Here is a 22,894-nt window from a genome sequence, read left to right on the forward strand (position 1 = left end):
ACCAGAGGAATGCCATGGATATAATTTACCTGGACTTCAGGATGACATTTGATAAAGTTGACCACAACCTATTACTTGATAAGATAGAAAAAGGTGGGTTAGACAGCATCACCACCAGATGGATTCATAGCTGGCTGACTGGCCATACTCAGTGTGTGGTCCTCAATGGAACTGCATCTACATGGAGAAAAGTGTGTAGTGGGGTGCCCCAGTGCTTTGTTCTGGACCCAGTGCTCTTCAACATCTTCATCAATTATTTGGATGAGGGCATAGATGGGGAACTCATCAAATTTCTAGATGACACCAAGCTGGCAGGAATAGCCAACACTCCTGAAGACAGGCTTAAGATACAGAAGGATCTTGACAGACTTGAACACTGAGCGCTGTCTAAGAAAATGAAATTCAATGGTGAAAAAAGCAAGGTTTTACATTTAGGCAAGAAAAACCAAATGCATGGGTATAGTATAGGTGGTACCTTGCTCAATAGTAGTAACTGTGAGAGGGATCTCAGAGTTCTAGTAGACAATATGCTTCAGCTGCCAAAAAAGCCATCACAGTGCTAGGATGTATTAACAGAGACACATAATCAAGATCATGTGAAGTGTTAATATCACTTTGCTAAGGTCACACTTGGAATACTGCATCCAGTTTTGGTCAACACGATGTAAAAAAGATGTTGAGATTCTAGAAAGAGTACAGAGAGGAGCAACAAAGATCATAAGGGGACTGGAGGCTAAAACATACAAGGAACAGTTGCTGGAATTGGATATGTTTAGTTTAATGAACAGAAATATGAGGGGTGACATGATAGCAGTGTTCTAATATCTCAAGGGTTGTCACAAAGAAGAGGGAGACAAACTATTCTCCAAAGCACCTGAAGGCAAGAGAAGAAACCATGGATGGAAACTAACCAAAGAGAGAAGCATGCTAGAACTAAGGAGAAACTTCCTGACAGTTAGAACAATTAATCAGTGGAACAATCTGCCTCCAGAAGCTGTGAATGTTCCAATATTGGAAGTTTTAAAGAAGAGATTGAACAGCCATTTGTCTGAAATGGTATAGGGTTTCCTGCCTAGATGACCTCCAAGTTCCCTTCCAACTTATTATTATTATCATTATACTTTTATTCATAAAACATGAAACTCAGTCAACCGAACATTCAAATTGACTGGCCCTAATGGTTGACACGGGTTGCTGCCAGCATCCTAGGTATCAACCAAGTATATCCTTGTAAGATGTTCCAACTAGCACAGTTTTTTGTAGCTTTGCTGGAGTAATTGCAGGAAGCTGCAGTTTCTTGATGTATTTTGCAAAGATTTTGGACATAGTTCCCAGTGCCCCCATAACAATGGGTATCACTGTTACATGTTTCATCCATAATTGTGCAGTTTCGATGGCCAGGTCGCAGTATTTTGTAATTTTTTCCAGTTCTTTTTCTTCGACTCTGGCATCTCCTGGTACAGCGATATCAATCAACTGTACGCTTCGGTTCTCTATGACTGTGATATTTAGCATGTTGTGTTCCAAATGGCGACAGATTATTTGATTGATATTGCTGTACCAGGAGATGCCAGAGTCAAATAAAAATTATTATTATTATTATTATTATTATTATTATTATTATTATTATTATTATTATTATTATTATTATTATTATTATTATTATTATTATTATTCACACAGTCAGCCAGATGTTCAGACTGCATTTGGCATTTTTTTCCACCTATCGAGTCCTTACCAAAGACCTGGGGTAAGCAGATATCGTCGTAGGATGGAAACAGTTCCTAGTAAGGCTGCCTTTTGCAATTAACTAATGGCGAATTTGTCAATGCCAATGGTTTTCAAGTGGTGCTCCAGTTGTTTTGGGATTGCACCCAAGGCGCCTATTACTATTGGTACTACCCTTGCTTGCCTTTGTCACAGTCTTTCTATTTCTATTTGTAGGTCTTTGTATTTTGTTATTTTCTTCAGTTCTTTCTTGTCTATTGTACTGTCTCCAGGCACTGCCACATCCAATATCCTGACTTTTTTTGTCTTTCTTATTGACAATTGTTAAGTCTGGGGTATTATGTTGCAGGTGCTTGTCTGTCTGAATTCTGAAGTCCCAGAGCAGTTTAACTTTATCATTTTCTATGACTTTCTGTATTTTATGATCCCACCAGTTCTTGCTTACAGGCAAGTGATATTTCTTGCAGAACTTCCAGTGCACCATTGTTGCTACTTTGTCATGCCGCTGCTTGTAGTCAGTCTGTGCGATCTGACTACAGGTGATCCACTGTTTCTTCAACTTCTTTGCATAGGCGGCACTTACTGTCTGTTGCTGCCTTCTCAATTTTGACTTTGTATGCATTTGTCCTTGAGGCTTGGTCTTGTGCAGCCAGAATTAATCCCTCGGTGTCTTTCTTCAACTTTCTTGCTCTTAGCCATTGCCAGGTCTTGTTATTATCTGCTTTCCCAGCTATTTTTTTAATGTACTGGCCATGTAGTGCTTTGTCTTCCCATGTCTTTATACTGTTTTTCATTTGGTCTTTCTTGTAGGCCAGTTTGGTCTCTCCAGGAGTCAGTAAGCCTTTCTGATATACTAATTTCAGTGAATCTTCATCATTGGGAGTACCCAACCGAGTGGCAGTAAGTTGGTTGATGGTCCAAATGTTCACTCCCTACCCTTCGATCCTCCTATTGGACTTTTCAATCATGGGACTGCCTTCCCTGGACTTTTTCGGACCTCATGTATCGATATTCCAGCACGGACTTGTTCGCCCTCTCCTGGGTGCATCCCGCCTTTTTTGCCACTCCCAGTCTCGATGAAGGGCCCAATTATTGGGACCCTGAGAGATGGCCAGGCAAGGGCAGGGGCCTTCAATATAAATTTAATAGGAGGCCCCTGGTTAATTTTTTAGTGAAATTTTTTATGGGGTTAGGGAGAGGGGTGGGAGTGGGTGGTGGCTGTTTGACCATGGGGGGTGGTCATACAACCGTGGTCCAGGCCAGGCTGGGATCTGATCGCGTAGGGAGAGAGTGGGGTGCGGTTACATCCGGGGCTCGGGAGCGGGTCGTGGGACTACCGATTCCCACGACATTGGGGAATGGCAGCAGGCGCATGGACAGAGGGCCGTATCGTCACCGGGAGGGCCGTCTCCGCTATTTACAAGCGGTGAGGCGCTCCGACCCTCTGTTTCTTCCCCGAGGTTCCGGGAGTAAGGATGCGCAGCCTCCTGAGCTCCGGCTGGTATATCTTAATGCCAGGTCCATGATTAATAAAGCTCCCCTTGTGCGGGATTTGGTTGAGGGTGAGCATGCGGACCTGGCTTGCATCACGGAGACCTGGTTGGGTCCAGAGGGTGGGATCCCTTTGATTGATCTCTGCCCACCAGGTTTCCGAGTGCTACACCGGCCTCGGGCTCAAGGTAGGGGCGGGGGAGTGGCGGTAGCTATTAGGGAGACCTTATGTCCGCAGGAGACCACCGTTCCTCAGATAGTCGCGTGTGAGTCTCTCTTTTTGAGGTTTGGTCCGGGGGCGCAGTTGGGCTTGCTGCTGGTGTACGTTTCGCCTAGTCGCACAGCGGCAGCCCTGCCTGAGCTACTTGATGTCCTCTCTGGTTTGGTGATTGAGTTCCCCAAACTTATAGTTTTGGGTGACTTCAATCTACCATCCCTGGGAGGGTCATCTGAGTTAGCTCGGGAGTTCATGGCTTCCATGACGGCCATGGACCTGACACAGGTAATTTCTGAACCAACTCATGAGGGAGGCCACACCCTTGACCTGGTTTTCTTATCTGGACGGTGGTTTGATGATCTTGGTGGGGGCTCTCCATTTATTATGCCCCTGTCATGGACCGATCATTACCTCCTACGGCTGGTCTTCCGTCTTGCCACCCCCCCGCCGTGGGGACACGGAACCAAATAGATGGTACCGCCCCAGGCGCCAAATGGACCCTGATGGGTTCCAGGCAGCGCTGGGGTCCCCACCTGCCTCCGTTGCTCACAACTCGGCGGATGCCCTAGTGGAAGCCTGGGAAAGGGCAGCCACTGAGGCACTTGACCGAGTTGTACCCTTGCGGCCCCTGACCCGGTGCAGATCCCAACGAGCTCCATGGTTCTCCGCGGAGCTCCGGGAGATGAAGCGTCGGAAACGGGGCCTAGAGAGCTGTTGGAGGTCCAGCCGATCCGAATCCGACCGATTGTGACTAAGAACCTATATTAGGTCTTATCTCGCAGCGATGAGGGCGGTGAGGTATAATTACTTCTCTGCCCTCATCGCGTCCGCAGATAATCGCCCGGCCGCCCTGTTTAGGGTGACTCGCTCCCTCCTTAATCAGGAGGTGAGGGAGGATCCCTTGCAGGGGCATGCCGAGGAGTTTGGTCAACATCTGTCGGATAAAATCGCTCAGATTCGGACCGGTTTGGACTCCAACTGGGCAGAGTCCGACGATCAGGACACAGGCGGTCTTGTCAATGTTATCTGGGAGGAGTTTGATTCTGTGACCCCTGAGGAAGTGGACAGGATTATGGGGAGGCTGAGCTCCACCACATGTTTATTGGACCCTTGGCTGGCTTATGCAGCTAGGGAGAGGACACGAGCCTGGTTCCAGGCAGTTATATCTGCTTCTTTGAGTGAGGGTAATTTCCCCACCGTCTTGAAGGAGGCGGTGGTGAGACCTCTCCTCAAGAAGCCTGCCTTGGACCCAGCTGTGTTAAAAAACTTTCGTCCTGTCTCCAACCTTCGCTTTCTTGCGAAGGTTGTTGAGAGTGTGGTGGCGCATCAGCTCCCTCTGGTTCTGGATGAAGTGGATTATCTAGACCCGTCCCAATCGGGCTTCAGGCCCGGGTACAGCACGGAGACGGCATTGGTCGCTCTGGTGAATGATCTCTGGAGGGCTCTGGACAGAGGACATTCCTCTGTCCTAGTCCTATTAGACCTCTCGGCGGCTTTCGATACCATCGACCATGGTATCTTGCTGCGGCGTCTCAGGGGATTGGGAGTGGGAAGCACAGTTCTTCAGTGGTTCTCCTCCTATCTCCTGGGACGCTCGCAGTCGGTGTTGGCAGGGGGGCAGAGGTCGACCCCAAGGGCTCTCGTTTGTGGAGTTCCTCAGGGATCGGTCCTCTCGCCTCTCCTGTTCAACATCTACATGAAACCGCTGGGTGAGATCATTCGTGGTTTTGGAGTTGGGTATCATCAGTACGCCGATGATACCCAACTTTTTATTTCGACCCCAAACCACCCCAGTGATGCCCTCGCTGTGATGTCCCGTTGCCTGGAGGCGGTTCGGGTCTGGATGGGGAGGAACAGACTTCAGCTCAACCCTGACAAGACTGAGTGGCTGTACATTCTGGCATCCCGGGACATTCAAAATGTTCCATCTCTTTCTATGGGGGGTGAGCTTTTACCCCCCGTGGACAGGGCTCGCAACTTGGGAGTCCTCCTAGATTCACGGCTTACTCTAGAAGACCACATAGTAGCCGTGACTAGGGGGGCCTTCGCTCAGGTTCTCCTGGTGCGTCAGTTGCGGCCCTATCTGGACCGGGATTCCCTGTGTACGGTCACTCATGCGCTCGTGACCTCTCGTCTGGACTACTGCAATGCTCTTTACATGGGGCTTCCCTTGAAGACCACTCGGAGGCTCCAACTGGTACAGAATGCGGCCACGAGAGTTGTCTTGGGAGTTTCCAGGTACTCCCATGTTACACCTTTGCTCCGCGAGCTGCATTGGCTACCAGTTGTCTTCCGGGTGAGGTTCAAGGTCTTGGTGATGGTTTTTAAGTCCTTACATGGCATGGGTCCGGAATACCTCGGGGACCACCTGCTGCCGGCGTCGAATCCCCTCCGCCCTGTGTGTTCCCACAGAGAGGGCCTCCTCAGGGTGCCTCCGGTCAGAGAATGCCGGCTGGTGGCCCCCAGGGGGAGGGCCTTCTCTGTGGGTGCCCCGGCTTTATGGAACCAACTGCCGGTTGAGCTCCGGATGGCACCGGATCTTCGCTCCTTCCGGCGCGGGTTAAAGACCCATCTATTCGAACAAGCTGGCCTGGCCTGATGGGGGAATGTTAGGGTTTTAAATGGGTTTTATATTCTGACTGTTTTAATTGGGCAATTATTTAATCGTTTTTTAACTTTTGTATTTCTATTTATATGCCCTGTTCACCGCCCTGAGTCCTTCGGGAGAAGGGCGGTATAAAAATTAAATAAAATAAATAAATAAAATAAATTGTCCTTCAGATATTCTTCCAAAGCCATTTTTTCTTCTTCAACCATCTGATGTACTTGCAGCATTCCATGTCCATCTATTTGCCTTGGTAGATAGAGTGTGTCAATGTCACTGCATGGATGAAGGGCATGATTGCCTGCAATTAGTGCAGGTTCGCATCCCACCAGGCTCAAGGTTGACTCAGCCTTCCATCCTTCCAAGGTAGGTAAAATGAGGACCCAGATTGTTGGGGGCAATTAAGCTGACTTTGTAATAATGCTACTGCTACTGCTAAGCTTGTAAGCCGCCCTGAGTCTTCGGAGAAGGGCGGGATATAAATGGAATTAAAATAAAATAAATAAATAAAAATTATTTTTCTGGTCTTCCTATCCATTGCTTTTAGTTCTGATTTATTATTATTATTATTATTATTATTATTATTATTATTATTATTGTTATTGTTGTTGTTGTTGTTGTTGTCGTTGTCGTTGTCGTTGTCATTGTCATTGTCGTTGTCGTTGTCATTTTTGTTATTTATCAGAATCCTGATCAATAAAACCACAATGTAGTATGGGCACATTTTCAACCAAGAGTAAGCAATTTTGAAGCCATCTGCAATTTAAGACTGATATATGGAGAACTAATATAAAAGAAAATCATAAACAGGCTCAACTCTTAACATGACACAGGGTTCAAGGGTACTGACTGCTTCCTTGGGAATACAAGAGAGGCAGCACTGACAACATAGAGTAGCTACAATGACCATAGCTCCTGGTGACCTTCCCACTAGTCTCTAGAGACAAGATACAATGTTGAAGAACAGCAAAAGTCAGTTCCCTAGATTTTGAACTACATTCTTCCCTCAACACTCTCTGGACATGTCCTGACAGGAAGAACAGTAACCACTACAAAACAGTGTCTCTAGGGTGTATCTGTGATTTTTCATTAACATGTTTTTTTCTCCAGCTACCCCTCTGCACATGCAAGATTGCTAGAAGTTCAAGATATCCAGAGGAGATGTTGCTTCTTACAGTAATTATACCACCCCTGTGTCTGAGACCTCTTCTGCTCTTTCTCCAGTGACTGCCTTTGATGTAAACATCAGATTAGAGCAACTTGGAAAAGATCTTGCATCAGAAAAGGATAAATGTCTCAGGTCACACTCTGTGTGGCACAGGTTTTGGGACAGGCAGGTGCTGTGTCCTTGAACGTACACTCTCTCCTTTCCAAGTGAAGTTCAGTTTGTCTCTGTTTGAATCAGGAAAGTTACTGTCATTTCCATCTTGTAGGGGTGCTTTGAATTCTTCTAACTCTTCTTCTTATTCTTTTTAGGAATAGGAAAGGAATTGATTTAGCCCCATGAGTTATGGACTTTCTTCTTCTACTTCTGATGCTGTTGGTATCCAGGACAGTCTGTGGGAAGGTTAGAATGAAGTGCCCGGTGAATTTGGAAAATCAGGATGGAAAAGAAACATGGAGCTATTACAGGCCAGGAGACCATCTTATTAGTCTGATCATCAGTGCAACAAGGATATTGCATACAAAGCTGCCTTTCAACATGGCTCCTTCTCGTCAGTCTCACTCGTACGTTATTCAGAATGATGGAGTTCCTTTCCCTCCATTCCCTCTTCTCTTTTTTCCCCCACTTACACCTATCTTGCAGGAGTATTTCTAATTTCTTGTATCATTTTGATTTCCATGGCTTCTCTTTTTTGTCTTATTTTGTGGAGGAGACTCAAATCCAAACATGGGCAAAAAAAGAAAAGCCTGAAAGAGGTCCACCTTATTTTCCTCTCCTCATCCGATCTCAACTTTATCACTCAAACACTGACTTTTGTTTAGTTATTGAAATGGTTGTGCTTTCCCCTGCCCTGGTCATTTCATTATTTTTTATAACATTGATATTCATTGTCTGATACTTGTAGGAATGACTTGTTTTTAGAATGACTTTCTGGGTCATTTAAGAAACATCCTCTTTCTTTTATGATGGTTTGACTTTAATGATTGAATGATTTTGAATCCTGATTACTGAGAAGATGAAAATTTAATACTGCTACAAATAATGGTATATTTCTGATTCTTAAACATGGTGGGGGACTATCTCTATCTAAGCTTCCCAACACTCATGAAAATTCAATGGTAAAGGGTGACTATCATTTGCCTCTGGTTTTGGATCAGTATTGACTTAAGAGTTAAAAGGCTGTAGAGGCAAGTAGGAATGAATTCAAGAAATGAATTTGTGGTTGATTCTGATGGTGATGATGATGATGATAAAATGAACATTATTTTACAGTAGTTCATCTTTCGATCCATCAAAAATCATTATCTTCATTTTCGCCATTCAAGAGGTCAACAGGAAATCTCAGGTCCTGCACAATCTCACACTTGGCTACAACATCCATGATGATTATTTCAGCCCCCTTGGCACTTCAGATGCCTTGCTGAACATACTGTCTACTGGAGAAGCCAATGTTCCCAACTACAACTGTGGAAGGAAAGACAACATTTTGGCTCTTCTTGATGGAGCTGACAGTGATGTCTCCATCCAGATGTCAACATTAGTGCAACCCTACAAAGTGCCACAGGTTGGTTTGTGTATTTGTCTGTTAAAGTGAATGCAGTGGTGGTAAGATCTACCATATCTTCTCTGTAGTATTCCAGAGCTACTTTTCATTATGGTTACTGTAAGTGCCATGGCTAATGATTGGAATCCACAGTGAGAAGTTGTCAAGTATCAAAACACCTATATTCCCTCATAACACCACCCCCATTGCTTAAGAGGCTTCTGTTGCACAGTTGTGAAAATGAAGAGAGGCTCTGTTTCCAATCAAAAGATCTTCCATACAAAAGGAAGATACAGCAGTGATGTAGACCTCATATTTTGCACATTATCTTAGACAAAATAATGATATTATTAATGGAAAACAAATGTTAGATTCATGAAAAAAATATCCTAATGGATTATCTTAACTATGGATGATAAAACACATACAGTATGAATTCATAGTGACCACTTACGTTAAGTAACCAGCAGAGAAACATACAGCTATAATCATTATATTTGGCACATTGAAGTGGATGAGTTGTTACAAACATACCTTCCAAATTGCCAAGAATTTAACTGTAGAAATGCTGAAATATCTTAGGTCATTATTTATTTGAGCAAGATTTCAGTAGCTGAAGGTAATGATTAAATATGAAAGACTTAACTAAGTCCCATTAAATGAAAAATATTTGTGGCTCCAGTGATAGAATAATAGAACAACAGAATAACAGAATAGCAAAGTTAGAAGGGACCTTGGAGGTCTTCTAGTCCACCCCCCTGCTCAAGCAAAAGACTCTGTACCATTTCAGATAAGTGGCTATCCAGTCTCTTCTTAAAAACCTCCAGTTATGGAGCACCCACAACTTCTGAAGGCCACCAATTCCACCCATTAATTGTTCTCCCTGTTAGGAAATTTCTCCTTAGCTCAAGGTTGCTTCCCTCCTTGATTTGTTTCCATCCATTGTTTCTTGTCCTGCCTTCTGGTGCTTTACAAAAAATAGGTTGACTCCCTTTTCTTTGTGGAAGCTCCACAAATAATAACACATGTTATTATTTGTGGGGCTTCCACAAAGAAAAGGGAGTCAACCTATTTTTTTAAAGCACCAGAAGGCAGGACAAGATATCTGTTATTTGAATGTCAATTGTATAAGGAAGAGACAGCAGTGTTTTGGAGTGCAGGTTTGACTCACAGGCAATTAAACAACGTATTTCCTGTTTGGTCAGAATTCAAAAATTACCTATAATACAGTCTTTTATTTCAAGCAAATAATTCATTTGAATTGTACATACTGTATGTGGGTCTGATTGTAATAAATTATATGTCTGGTATAGAGACGTGATTTGCATTCTTTTCTCTTTTTTTTTTACTTAATTTCAGTATTTTATTCTTTCTTTCTGTGTGGTCTTGTTAATATTTTCTGTAGTACATTCTGTATCTTGATATGACCTAACGACTATTTAACAATATTCTAGCATGTGCTCTAGAATCAAGATTTATTTATTCAAATTAATATTTTCAACTTGATCTCAGTCCAAATATAACCCAGGATTCTTCATTGTGTTTACAGATAAGTGGAAGAATGTCTTCAGCAGATCTCAGTGATAAAAGTAAATTTCCCTTTTTTTACCGGATGTTCACCAAATTAGGATTCCATTACCCAAGAATTGTCCAACTGCTCCTCCATTTCAGTTGGACCTTGGTTGGTCTGTTTGCTCCAGACACAGAGGGAGGAGAGCATTTCATGAGAATTTTGACTCCTATGCTTTTAAGGAATGGAATTTGTGTTGTTATATCACAACAATTCTCAATGACTGGACATACAGCACACCTCAAGGACAGCATCTCTAAGTGGAGACAGGTCAATGTTTTTATTCACTTTATGGATTACATTTCCCTTTTGGACAAAATAATTCCTGTCCTTTTAATACTTGAAGGTTTCTCAGGATTCATTGAAGGGAAAGTCTGGATTATCTCAGCCTTTGGAGACTTAAAGGTAGAAAGGAACAGACTTTTCAGATATGTCCATAGTGTTTCAACCTTTAAGTTCCAGGGGAAAAAAACGTTTAAACAAGATTATGACTTTAAACCCGATCTCTTTGTGGAACACCAGTTTAAATATAAGACCTTTAACTGTTCTTTTTCAAAGCACACCTTTTCTGTCAAAGTCCGGAGAAGGTGCACCCAGAATAGGCCACTGGAGACCCACAAGAAAAGTAAGAGTATCTGGATCCAAAATATACACCATATTTATGCTCTCGTTAAGACTCTGGTCCATGCCTTGAATACTGCGTACTACTCCAGATCAACGAAGAGAAGAAAGGAGGGCACAGAGAGGTTGCAGCCATGGAAGGTATGGGATCACAACATATGCATTTTTTTTAAAAAAAGAAATCCTGCGTGCATGGGCTTGTGATTACTACTGTAGAATTTTGTATTCATAAATTTGAAACAGATGCTGAGACCATCTATTCCAATCCCTTCTCTCTGCAGCCTTTCTGGCTGAGGACTGCTCAATCTTTGCATGAAGACCATCACTGAAGGGGGGACTTTTCTGCTTTATTGGTTCAGCTCTAAAACTGCTCCTCTTTTTAGGATGTTTTTTTTTTCTCCTTTCATTTAACCAGAATTTCTTCTCTTGTAACTAAGTTCATTTTTTTCCATCTCTGAAACTCTAGAATAACAGTGAACAGAGAGAGTTTAAGCTTTTTCTTTATTTGTTTTCAGTTATTAGAAGTGTGTTGTATCCTCCCTTTTCCAGCCAAGAGACTGTGTTAGTTAGAAAAGGTGCTCCCAGACATCTGATTTTCTGCTCCCTTAGGTTTGTTAAAAGATTTTTTTTTCTGGGTCCCTTTCTCCAAGCCTAAAGAACAAGGGGAAATAAAACATGAGGCATTCTGTTGTGGAAAGAAGGTAGGTCCATTTATTTCCCAATAACAAAGGGATTTGTTCTTGCAGTCAACTATAGAGAAAATGGGATAATAATAATAATAATAATAATAATAATAATAATAATAATAATAATAATAATAATAATAATAATAATAATAATAACAACAACAACAACAACAACAACAACAACAACAATAATAATAATAATAATAATAATAATAATAATAATAATAATAATAATAATAATAATAATAATAATTAAATTGGAAGGGACCTTGGAGGTCATCTAGTCCAACCCCCTGCTCAGGCAGGAAACCTTATACCATTTCAGGCAAATGGCTGTCCAGTCTCTTCTTAAAAACCTCCAGTGTTGGAGCATTCACCACCTCTGGAGGCAGGTTGTTCCACTGGTTAATTGTTCTAACTGTCAGGAAATTTCTCCTTAGTTCTAGGTTGCTTCTCTCCTTGACTAGTTTCCATCCGTTGCTCCTTGTCCTGCTTTCAGGTGCTTTGGAGAATAGCTTGACTCCCTCTTCTTTGTGGCAGCCCCTGAGATATTGGAACACTGCTATCATGTCACCCCTCACCCTTCTCTTCATTAAACTACACATACCCAATTCCAACAACCGTTCCCTATATGTTTTAGCCTCCAGCCCCCTAATCATCTTTGTTGCTCTTCTCTGTACTCTTTCTAGAGTCTTGACATCTTTTTTACATCGTGGTGAGCAAAACTGGATGCAGTATTCCAGGTGTGGCCTTACCAAGGCATTGTAAAGTGGTATTAACCCTTCACATGATCTTGATTCAACATAGCACTGTGTTAGCTTTTTTGGCAGTTGAAGGACATTGCTGGCTCATATTTAAGTGATTGTCCACTAGGACCCCAAGATCCCTCTCACAGTTACTAAGAAACTCAGAAAGGATCTTCACTAACTTTTCAGGCTGTACAAAAGAATAATTGGATATTTGTATTTTCAGACTTACAACCTTCTCTTAATGTAGTCTTACAATAAAGCACAATTAGCTTCTCAGGTTGTGTTTTCCCTCCTGATGAAGATTAGCCAGGCAAATTTCTTCTTTTTTCAGCAATCTCCCTGCTGTTTTCAATGATATTATGAATAATCTCTTATTTTGTTCAGTTTGTTTCTGGTTAGCTCTAGAATGTTCCCTAAACTGGAAAAATTTCTGCCAATTACATTTTGTCAATATGATTGAAAAATTTTGCTGAACTTTTATTTTTCACTTTTGAAGATAGTGGAAAGCCTTGTTCTCCCAACTCAGGCTATTTTCAAGTTAGAAAACTTTAGAAGAAAAGTGCAAATTTGAAAATACCTCATGCGATAAGAAACTAAGTTTTCTGTTTTAAAAATTCCTGATTATTTCCATTCCAGTTTCATCCCTTTCTGGAGAAGAATGAGTTTTGCAATTTTTCCTGGAAGGATCTCTACTTGGACAAAAATGGAGATATTACAGCAGACCCAAAAATCAAGAGCTGGGTGTTTCTCCCCAACGTGGATCCCATCGTACAGCAACTGGGGAGTTTTGAAAGAGAGAGTCTTATTATCAACCAAGATGCTCTTTCACAGCTAAAGTTGCTCAACAAGGTGGGGAAAATGTGGATGTCTTTTCTCTGTTTACAGAAGACTTAGGACCCATTTCAAGTGGGTTAACTCTGGTCACCATGGTGGATGACCTTCACTGAGAGTTGACTGTGGTGAGTAGAATCCTTACAGTTTGGGAGGTGTCAGCTGTCCCATCTTGGTCAGTTAGAAAAGAAAGACTCTCAGGCCTATGATTATCCAAAGGTATACTTTACTAAAGCCAAGGGATTACAAAAGAATTAAAGCTGGATCTGAGGTTTCCGTGCCCAATTTAAATGGTTAACTCATCCCTGTTCCCTTCCACTCCCCTGTTTATCAAGGAGTGTCCAATCAGGCATTAACAAATTGTTTTGGGAAACAATTCCTGTCTTCTCAGCTGTTGTTGTTGTTGTTAGTTGCGAAGTCGTGTCCGACCCATCGCGACCCTATGGACAACGTTCCTCCAGGCCTTCCTGTCCTCTACCATCTTCTGGAGTCCATTTAAGCTCACACCTACTGCTTCAGTGACTCCATCCAGCCACCTCATTCTCTGTCGTCCCCTTCTTCTAGTGCCCTCAATCTTTCCCAGCATTAGGCTCTTCTCCAGTGAGTCCTTCCTTCTCATTAGGTGGCCAAAGTATTTGAGTTTTAGCTTCAGGATCTGGCCTTCTAAAGAGCAGTCAGGGTTCTCAGCTGGGTGCATATTTATTTTTATTTTTTTGCTGACCTTGGAACAGCTGACTTTTCTCACAGGACAGTGTGAGCTTGGTTTCATTTCCTCATGGTAACCCCTGGTAACCTTCTCTCCTGTCCCACCCCAGAGCTCCCCATTTCTATGGCAGGCTACCAGCAGCAAGCAGTACACAGTGAAACTGAATGACAGTTCTGAGAGGAGGCTTCACTACTGCTCAAAATGGCATCCGTTGTATGCTATAATATGGAACATTGTTTTAAAGTGATTCAGCCTTGTCCATCATGCTGGGTGACTATATTTTAAGACATAGATCATGGCCCTTTCTCCATAAAACTGGTGAGGCCCCTCAACTGGGGATTGTGACGCTGATAGCCTCAACTTTGCTTGTGACTTGTCCTCATATAGCAAACAAGAAAGCAATTCTGTTGACAAGTTAAGATTTGGACTGAATCCGATGAAATTTAATCAAGACTGGGCAGATATCCTCTGGGTCCAAATAAATTTTGTTGGGGACAGTCACCCCTGAAAGGGAAAGTCCATATTCTGTAAAGTTTTAAAGCAGCCCAGACCTGGTTAGAGTTAGCCATAGCTACTGTAACTTTTACTCAATAGGGATAGTGCAATAGGTCATCTTCTCCTAGGGGGAGGTCTGTGTTTTTCAGTTCACATGACATCAGAATGACTAGTCTGTTGTAGGATAATGTCTACATGTAGGATAATGCCCTGTCCCAAAAACTGAAGCACTGAAAGAAGACTTCCTTCCTTATATCAGAAATAATGAGTGACAGTTTGAAAGGATTTGGTCTTTGGCTTGAAAGAAGGTACTTGAAAACCCTTGAATGTCATTATTGATCTTGTTGTTAGCTACATTAAGTCTCTCTGGGGGAAAAAAATAAGGCTCCAAATTTAACTAATCATTAATGTTATTTTGTTTTCCCATGCCAGTTGGTGACAGCTAATTGTAATTCTTCAATAGAAAGGACTTTGCTTTGAACACCGAGCTGGGCCTTAGAAATCCCTTTCTGACACAGGGTTCATTGCAATAGTGGCGAATATCTGTAGCTCGGGTGTAGGATGAGGGTGAAGGTTCATTCTCCAAGCTTGTGGGTTGGTTTGCAAATCCTTAATCGCTACCCACATCAACACCAAACAGCACCAATTCAATTGGAGCAACACTAAAATCATTGGCCACACTACCACCAGCCATGCTCGTGAGTTCATCGAAGCCTGGCACTTCAGAAGCAATTCCATCCACAGACACATTGATCTGCAACCAGCCTATGAACCCCTTAGAATCCCAATCAATCATGCAGCTAACTGGAGAGAGGATAAAACCTTAACCAATCCACACAAGCTCCGGTCCCCCTCCCAGCAGTTCACCTTCCAATGACCCTGACCTGAGGTAATTTCCCTGTCACAAGACCCATCACCAGCCTCTCACTGATGCTGTAACCCATCCCTGACCCACTGATAATTCACACTCTTTAGTGACCCTGAGCTGTAGTAACCTCCACATCACAAGACCCATCACAAGCCTCTCTCTGATGACTCATCACAAGACCCTCACTTGACACACCCACACCTGAAGCCCTTATAAATAGAAGAGCATTGATACAGACATCCCCTAAAAGCCACTGAAAATGTTACCTAACCTGGTAACAAAACATTCGGAAACCAACCCACAGGCTTGGAGAATGAACCTTCACCCTCACAGCGTTCATTCTCACGTCCCATGTGCTGCAGTAAAATATGCCTTACCCTTTTTGATACATTGGTACATTCACATGTCCTCATCTCCATCCAATCTCAGTACAGTTCTAGAAATTATATGGTCAGTCTTAGTCTTATTTCACCAGTATGGCAGCCCTATGCATTTAACACATAAATAAACAGATGGCACCTCCTCTAAAGTTGACAGTCCTAATTCGTAAGAAATTTTCCTTTGGTGTCTAACCCGGAGGCTGTTTCAAACTTCTTTCTATGGAAAGCAGCTTTGCAATATTTTATGGAGCCCAGAAGATTCCTGTCCACAGCCTACTGGTCAGAAGTTACTTTCTTCACTATATTTTTATTCTATTTTAATAAATAGAATAGAGTAAACATTTAATAAAGCTTTTAGAATACGTCTTATTCTAAAAATTAATGTGAATAGATCATAATATTTTCAGATGATAGATACATGAAGAATGGAGGAATGAATGTTAATATAGCCAAGAGGAGGAACCCACTGGTTGTTACCTAATGCTTAAATCTTGTCTCAATTACATCACTCTGGACTTGATAAAGTGGAGATGTCCATGATTGCAATGTGATCTGCCAGAAACAAAAGGAAGGAAGTAAATGAAGAAGCTTCTGTAATTGTATCTCTTGTGAATATTTTAAACTAATTAGAAATTTTTTATATACCTAAATGAAGCCCAGAGACTACTTGGCTAATGTTCCCATCAACAAGAGCCTTGGTGGAGCAGTGGGCTAATGCCTCCTTAAGTAACACCAGCTGCCTGCAATTAGTGCAGATTCGCGTCCCACCAGGCTCAAGGTTGACTCAGCCTTCCATCCTTCCGAGGTAGGTAAAATGAGGACCCAGATTGTTGGGGGCAATAAGCTGACTTTGTAATAATGCCGCTTGGGGGTGTGTGAAAGCCCTAATAAGCAGGCATATACATAGAATGAAGGCTACTGCTAAGCTTGTAAGCCGCCCTGAGTCTTCGGAGAAGGTCGGGATATAAATGGAAATAAAATTAAAAAAAACAAAAAACCTCCCTTTTCAAAATATAGTGAGTCCTAACTTTTTTTTGGGGGGGGGTCATTCCATGTCTTTTTTTGCTTAGTCTCTACCTCAGTCCAGATGTGCAGAGAATTGTCATCCTGGATTTGTTAAGAGAGCTCAGAAAGGAGAACCTGTTTGCTGCTATGACTGTATTCCTTGTCCAGAAGGGACTATCTCCACTCAGGAAGGTGGGTAATACCAGTGGAAAAGGTACTGGCTTCATCCAGATCATTTTGATCAATGTGTATAATACGAGAACAATTCAGAAATAAACCTCCATTTGGTTATCAATGACATACACTCGCAGATATGGAACTTTTACTATACACATTAGAAAGCTACAACATTACATTACATTTTGACATAATCACCATTCTAATTGAGGCACTTGTCATAACATCTTACAAGGTTTGAAATTCCTTACTAGTAGTCGCTCGGCACCAGATCTGGGCTATGGTGGTTTGTGTGATCAGAAACACCCCAATGGAACTGCTTCAAAAGTTCTTGGGTGCAGCTAGTGGTGTGCGGGTGAGCATTATCATGAACCAACACCACACCAGAAGTGGTGCCATAGAAAATCCTACCAAATGTGAAAATGCCAAAGGAGTACTGCTAGTGAAGTTCATGGTGCATGGTTCAACTGTCAATTCAGACATCTACTGTGAAACATTACGAAAACTCAAGACGAGCCATCCATAAGCTGTGACTAGGGGGGCCTTCGCCCAGGTTCGCCTGGTGCGCCAGTTGCGGCCCTATCTGGACCGGGATGCCTTGCGTACAGTCACTCATGTGCTCGTGACCTCTCGTTTAGACTACTGCAATGCTCTCTAGATGGGGCTGCCCTTGAGGACCACTCGGAGGCTTCAACTGGTGCAGAATGCAGCCGCGCGAGTTGTGTTGGGGGTCTCCCGATACTCCCATGTTACACCTCTGCTCCGTGAGCTGCATTGGCTTCCAGTTGCCCTCCGGGTGAGATTCAAGGTGCTGGTAATGACCTACAAAGCCCTACATGGCATGGGTCCAGATTACCTACGGCAACACCTGCTGCCGGCGTCAACTTCCCTCCGTCCAGTGCGCTCCCACAGAGAGGGCCTCCTCAGGGTGCCACCAGTCAGAGAATGTCGACTGGTGGCCCCCAGGGGGAGGGCGTTCTCTGTGGGCATGCCAGACCTGTGGAACCGCTTACCGGTTGAGCTCCGGATGGCCCCCGACCTGCGCTCCTTCCGACATGATCTAAAAACTTATTTATTTGAACAAGCCGGCCTGGTCTGATGGGTTTGGGGTTTGGGGTTTTAACATAGATTTTAACTAATGTATTATATCGGGCATAATTATTTAATGTTTTTAACTTTTGTATTTTGTATTTTAATATTTATTGCCCTGTACACCGCCCTGAGTCCTTCGGGAGAAGGGCGGTATAAAAATTTAATAAATATAAACATAAATATAACAAGCATCGGGGCATGCTGACTTCTGCTATGGTATTGGTTCATGATAATGCTATCCCGCACACCACTGGACACACCCAAGAACTTTTGAAGCAGTTCTGTTGGGATGTTTTTAATCACACAGACACCCCCAGTAACCCAGATTTGGCACCGAGCAACTACTACTAAGGAATTTCAAACCTTGCAAGATATTATGACAAGTGCCTCAACTTGAATGGAGATTTATGTCAAAAAGTAATGTAATGTTGTAGTTTTCTAATGTGTATAATAAAAGTTCCATATCTGAGACCGTCTGTCATTGATAATCAAACAGAGGTTTATTTCCAAGTTGCCCTCGTAGCAATTAACAATAGCATTTAGGCTTATATACTGTCTCACAGCACTTTACAGCACTCTCTCGAAGGTTTACAATGTAAAACATGTTTTGCATATTGCCCCCAACAACCTGGGTCCTCATTTTACCAATCTCAGAAGGATAGAACTCCAGGCTGTTAAGGAGTCAAACGTGAGCTCAATATTGAACTCCAGGCTGTGGGCAGAGTTTGCCTGCAATACTGCACCTTAACTAGTGAGCCACCAGGGCTAATATTAATGACACATCTATGCTTGACCATTTTTTTTCAACATGTCCAACTTCTTCCATAATTTGAAAATAGAAGAAAAAATCTTGAAGGATGACATAGGAAGAGATAGAAGGACGTGGTGGGTTAGGCAAGGTTACTTCAGTCAATCTCTCTCTTTTTTTAAATCCCATTTATATCCCGCCCTTCTCCAAAGATTCAGGGCGGCTTACAATCTAAAGCACAAACCAATATGCTTAGCAATAGCCTTCATTCTATGTATATGCCTGCTTATTAGGGCTTTGTGCCCCCCAAGCGGCATTTTTACAAAGTCAGCTTATTGCCCCCAACAATCTGGGTCCTCATTTTACCTACCTCGGAAGGATGGAAGGCTGAGTCAACCTTGAGCCTGGTGGGACTCGAACCTGCACTAATTGCAGGCAGCTGGTGTTACTTAAGGAGGCATTAGCCCACTGCTCCACCAAGGCTCAGTTTGGAAGTTGCACAAGCTCCCAGTTTCTTTCAAATGAAATTAAATTCACCTTTAAAGTCCTACTTTGCATAGGACCAGGGTATCTGTGGGACTTCCTCTCTCTTCAGCTATCTGCTTTTCTCAACGGAGCAGTTATAATAGATATGTTTCAGATATATTCCCTAAAACATTTCCACCTTGTAGAGTCCTTGGAACCTGCCCTTTCTGTTGAAACTCCTGCCCTATTGAACACTGTCCCTCTTGAATTCCAACAGCCCCCCACTTCTAAAATTATGGAGACCTGATTCTTCTCCTAGGAATTGGGATATGATGTTAGAATGAGAATGGGTGGGTTGCATCAGTGTAGGTTACTTTGACACTGGTTATTTCTCTTTTGGGCTTCACTTTTTTTGTGCTTCTTGTTTTTATAGTTATATAAATTGAGGGTTTGTTCTAGACCAGGGGTGTCAAACTCAATTTCACTGAGGGCCGCATCAGCATTGTGGTTGCCCTCAGGGGGCCGGGTGGGCGTGGCCTACTGGGTGGGTGTGGCCTACTGGGTGGGCGTGGCTAGAGTGCGTATGCCCTACTGGGTGGGCGTGGCCAGCTCTACATCGTTCACATCAAGGGTGCCTATGGGGGCCTGGGCAGGAGTGGGACAGATCTGGGGGTCTCTGGCAGGAGGAGGGTCTCAATGTTTCCAGGATGGCTTCGCAGGCCACATGAAACCACTTCGCGGGCCGGATCCGGCCCCCGGGCCTTGTGTTTGACATGTCTGTTCTAGACTGTAGATGACCAAAGTTTACTTTAGGATGGATTGCCAAATAAATATTCTATATATGTATACAGGTTTCTATTTCCCATTTACTATGACTTTCCTGTCTCTCAGTGTCAGCTGTCATCCAAAGATCTTTCCTGAAACGTGGAAGGAGAGATTATATAAAAAAGAGTATTTTCTGTTGTTGTTTTTTTAGATACTGAAAAATGCACCAAGTGCCCAGATGATCAATATCCAACTGAGAACCGAGTCCAGTGTATCCCCAAAAGAATAACTTTCCTGTCCTATGAAGATTATCTGGGCATCATCCTGGTCTCCTTTGCCCTATTCTTATTCCTAAGCACAGCCTCTGTTTTAATCATATTCCTTCAATATTTAGAAACTCCCATTGTCAAAGCCAACAACCGGCACCTTTCCTATATCCTCCTAGTCTCCTGCCTGCTTTGTTTCTTGTCTTCTCTTCTCTTCATTGGTCAACCAAGGAAAGCCACCTGCCTTCTCCGACAAACAGTGTTCAGCATTGTCTTCTCAGTAGCTGTGTCTTCTGTGTTGGCCAAAACGATCATGGTGGTACTGGCGTTCCTCGCCACAAAACCAGGGAACAGAGTGAGAAGATGGTTGGGGAAGAGCTTGGCCAACTCCATCATCCTTTCTTGTTCTGTTGTCCAAATTATCATCTGTTCCATCTGGCTGGGAGTTTCTCCTCCATTCCCTGACTCTGACTTGCACTCCCAGCCTGGAGAGATCATTGTTCAATGTAATGAAGGCTCTGCCACCATGTTTTATATTGTCCTCGGGTATATGTGTTTCCTAGCAGCTATTTGCTTTACTGTAGCTTTCCTGGCCAGGAACCTGCCTGGAGCTTTCAATGAAGCCAAACTGATCACCTTCAGCATGCTGGTCTTCTGCAGTGTCTGGGTCTCCTTCCTGCCCACCTACCTGAGCACCAAAGGGAAATACATGGTGGCTGTTCAGGTCTTCTCCATCTTGGCCTCCAGTGCTGGTCTGCTGGGCTGCATCTTCTTCCCCAAGTGCTACATTATTATCGTGAGGCCAGATCTGAACACTAAGGAGCATCTAATGATAAAAGTTGGGAAGTAATATTAAAATTGTTTCTTAGGTTCATGGCATTTTTTTCCATTTCAGTTATTGTTGGGCTTGTATGTTTCCTTTTTGCATCACTTTGACCATTAAAATTATTTAAAACCAAAGGAAACAAACCTATGAAGTGTGTAAAACTAATAAAATTAAATTCCACAACATAATAATCAAACAATAAAATAAATTAATTAATAATTAATATTGTCATGTAGTTAGCGAAGGACAAGATAGGAAATGTCATAGTTATATTAACATAAGACAGTTGCAGAAGAGAGGAGACTCCTCCAAAAGAGGGGGAAGGAGTCTTTTTCCTTAGGTGGGATGAATATGTTAAACACTCAAAGAGCCACTTGGACCCGTTTCCCACAGAAAAGAAAACACGGGGAGCCACAAAACCCTTTTGACATCTAAAATGAAGTTCACACGGCATATATTGTTTTTTTACCTTTGTGCTATGTATAAAAAAAAACTTTAGTGTGTCGCATTTATGAAATCAATGAACTCTCCTTCTCTCTCCCTCCCTCCCCCTCCCAGCAAACCTCTTACTGGGAAAATTCCAATCCTTTTGTCTTCCAGTTGTCTTCCGGGTGAGATTCAAGGTGCTGGTATTGACTTACAAAGCCCTTCATGGCATGGGTCCGGAATACCTCAGGGAGCACCTGCGGCCGGCATCAACTTCCCTCCGCCCTGTGCGCTCCCACAGAGAGGGCCTCCACAGGGTGCCACCGGTCAAAGAATGTCGACTGGTGGCCCCCAGGGGGAGGGCCTTCTCTGTGGGCGCGCCAGACTTGTGGAACCGCTTACCGGTTGAGCTCCAGATGGCGCCCGACCTTCGCGCCTTCAGGGGCGACCTAAAGACCTACTTGTTCGAACAAGCCGGCCTGGCCTGATGGGTTTGGGTTTTATTATTGCTTTTAATGTACTGTATTTACTGTTGTTTTGTATTGGGCACTATGTTTAATCTTTTTTAATTTTTGTATCTTTGTATTTTAGTATATTGCCCTGTTCACCGCCCTGAGTCCTTCGGGAGAAGGGCGGTATACAAATAAAATTATTATTATTATTATTATTATTATTATTATTATTATTATTATTATTATTATTATTATTATTATTATTATTATTATTATTATTATTATTATTATGGGGGGCTGCCACTCGCCTGTCTCAATATTGATTTATTTATTTATTTATTTATTTATTTATTTATTTATTTAGTTTTATATACCGCCCTATTCCCGAAGGACTCAGGGCAGTTTACAGGGCAAAGTTTAAAAAAACAATATAAAAGTTAAAATAGAAATAGAATTAAAATAAATTAAATTAATTACTAGCCCAACAAATTAAAACAAAGTTTAAAACTTAAAACCCCTCAGTCCAGGCCAGATAGATCAAAGAGCCAATATAATTATAAATCAAATCAAAAAATCAAATCAATAACTGTCTGACAGAAACAAGGAAAGTAAAAGGACCACAACAACTTGATTTACATGCTTTTCCCAGGGCTCTGAAAAGACTAATTAGGAGTTGGTGTCTAATTTGAACACAACTCAGTGAAAGTTCACGCTCACTGGAATTTAAGATCAGCAGCTCAGTTTGCTTCCTAGAACTTTACACGTTAGGGCTCAACCCTCAAACATATGTAATAGAAAGGGGGGAAAAAGACCTGCATACATGCCATAGTTTATTTTTTTCAGTTCATTTAAATGATACACATGTAAGAGTTCAGAAATTGGCAACGATTCTATGGCAGCAACTATGGATATTAAGATGGCAGTGAAAGCTGGACCATAAGAAAGGCTGAGCACCAAAGAATTGAGGCCTTTGAACTCTGGTGCTGGAGAAGACTCCTGCGAGTCCCTGGGACTGCA

Source organism: Vipera berus (genome assembly GCF_964194415.1).
Source record: "Vipera berus genome assembly, chromosome: 2".
Taxonomy (NCBI): Eukaryota; Metazoa; Chordata; class Lepidosauria; order Squamata; family Viperidae; genus Vipera; species Vipera berus.